The following is a 2,587-nucleotide window of genomic DNA, read 5'->3' as shown; positions in this document are numbered from 1 at the left end:
TCTGTCCGGCAGAGCAAACACTAACTAAAATAGCCAATTCCCATACTTACTGTATGGGAATTGCATGGAAATGTGCAAGAAATCCTGTGATTTTTACAATGTATCAAACAGAGTTATATGTCACAGATGTAACAGAGACTGGTAATTAAAATCAAAGGATACTGAGAAACAGCGGTTATAAAAGTAGCACTTCAGACTTTCAAAGTCTAAAGTAATAACCCGTGATCAGGGCAAATGTACAGTCCTATTGTCAGTCAGCACTCAGCTTCTTCATCTATTTTAATATAGTGAAAATACAGGTTAGGTCTAGATCTATTTATATAGGTTGCTGCAAAAGTTATGTCCCTATTTATGTAGGTCACTCTGAAAGTAACGCCTCCTACTTATTTCCATGGAAACTACAACAAAGAGCACAATAATGCTATTTTTTTTTCAGCACAGTTACCACCATTAGCTATGCATTTTCATCAGTGATGAATAAGAGCCTAGGTGCCATGCTTGTAAAAATGTACACTAGTGGAGGTGATCCACTGTGTCTGTCACCACTACTAAAATGCACCACTCCTTGCTGTCTTAGAATCCACTCTTTGGTCTGCATAAGCTTTCATCAAGTTTCAGTGAACATCATGGGTGCAATTTTTTCTGTATGAAGGAATTCAATTACATACCTTTGCTGCATAGGCAGTTCCCATGTCAGGTGCTGTTTTGTCATACTGTCCCTCTTCTGCCATCTGTCACACAGCAACAAAATGTAATGGAATATTGGTGGGAAGGTTCAACCTCTACTGCCATACCAACACCTGCCTCTGACATTATGGCCAACATAATAAAATAGAATCACAGAACCATCAAGGTTGGAAAAGACCTCTAATATCCTCCTGTCCAACCATCCATCTATCATCAATATTGCTCCACTAAACCATGTCCTTGAGTACAACATCTAAACATTTCTTGAACATCTCCAGGGTCAGCAACTCCACCACCTCCTTGGACAGCCTGTTTCAGCACCTGACCACTCTTCCAGAGAAGAAATTTTTCCTAACGAGCAACCTGAACTTCCCTTGGTGCAACTTGAGGCCATTCTGTCTACTCCTATTGCTAGTTACTCGGAGAAGAGGCCAGCCCCCACCTCACTGTGATCTCTTCCAGGTAGCTAGAGAGAGCAAAAACATCATCCCCTGAGTCTCCTCCAGCCTAAATAATCTCAGTTCCCTCAGCTGCTCCTCATAAGAGTTGTGCTTCCAACCCCTCACCAGCTTCACTGCCTTTCTCTGGACACGCTCCAAGGCCTCAGTACCTTTCTTGTAGTGAGGGGCCCCAAACTTAACACAGTACAACATCATCCCTTTCGCCTCAGCCCAGCTATACAGCCTGTCCAGATCTCTCTGTAGAGCATTCCTACCCCCAGGAAGATAAATATTTCCTGCCAATTTGGTGCTGTCTGCAAACTTACTGAGGATGCACTCAATCCCCTTTTCCAGGTCTTCAATAAGGATACTGAACAAGACAGGTCCCAGTACTGACCTCTGGGGAATACCACTCATGACCTGTTGCCAGCTGGGTTTAATTCCATTCACTGACAATCTCTGGGCCTGGTCATTTACCAAGCAAAGAGTGTATCTCTCCATGTCATGGGCTACTAGCTTCTCTAGGAGAATACTGTGGGAGACAGTGTCAAATGCTTTGCTGAAAACTAGTTGGACTATGTCAACAGCCTTTCTCTCATCCACCAGGTGGGTCTCTCAATCATAGGAGATTGGGTTGGTCAAGCAGGACCTGTCTTTCATGAACCCATGGGAGGCAGTACTTCCAGAACAACCTCTTATTTACTCACCTAAAGTTAGCGTAGAAAATGATAGTTCATATTTTCTGTTCACTATAGTTTTCGTAACATTTTTATATAAATCAGCTCTTAAAATTGATATTCATTTTGGTTGTACTAATGCTTTACTATATCAAAAAACAAACTCAGACTCAAAAGAGAAAACATAAAGGCACCAGAATACCACAATTAAACAAATTAATTTCTTTCACAATTCCCAGATACTCTCTGAAGGTCAGTAATACATGATTGCCAATTTCATTTACTGTAAGAAAGCTTTATATTTTGTATGAAGTAAAACAAGCTGCCCCCTTTCTGAAAAATGTTGCTTGGCTATACTGATAGGAAGTCATCTTTCCAACAGCCAGTCAATCTACAGAAGCCAACATAAAAAGTTATTAACATTCAAAGGTCAACTGTAAAGAGAGAAACCAATGAGAACATATATAGGAAGAAGGAATCTGTGTACCCCCACATAAAAATCCTTTTAATGCCAGTGGAGTTTGCAGAGGAGAAGAATAAATATTCAACAAACAAGTGACAGAAACCAAAAAAATTTCAGAGAAGTACATGATGTCAGGAGGACTGAAAGACTGATTTATTCCTTAGGCTATAACCAATTTTGAAATACAAGGAAGCATTATTTTTGGCCAGAACTAAGACTCAGATTCTCAGAGCTTTTCAGACACTAGTTTCTAAATAGATAACCACACTTTTAATTCAGAGGCAAATAGATATGTGAATTGGAGTTAAACAACTAAAATA

At 40.1% G+C, this 2,587-nt stretch overlaps 1 long non-coding RNA gene across 1 annotated transcript in view; it reads right to left on the bottom strand.

The window, feature by feature from the left end:
- Positions 1-629: 629 nt before the first annotated feature.
- The window catches only part of LOC146545521 (uncharacterized), a 7,202-nt gene continuing 5,244 nt past the window's right edge, over positions 630-2,587 (bottom strand). The window contains exon 3 of the long non-coding RNA XR_014887585.1: positions 630-2,587. This exon is cut by the window's right edge and continues 517 nt beyond it. This is a non-coding gene — a long non-coding RNA (uncharacterized LOC146545521).

The sequence above is a fragment of the Meleagris gallopavo genome, chromosome 1 (assembly GCF_905368555.1).
Source record: "Meleagris gallopavo chromosome 1, MGAL_WU_HG_1.1, whole genome shotgun sequence".
Lineage (NCBI taxonomy): Eukaryota > Metazoa > Chordata > Aves > Galliformes > Phasianidae > Meleagris > Meleagris gallopavo.
This window is presented reverse-complemented; position numbering and strand designations above follow the sequence as displayed.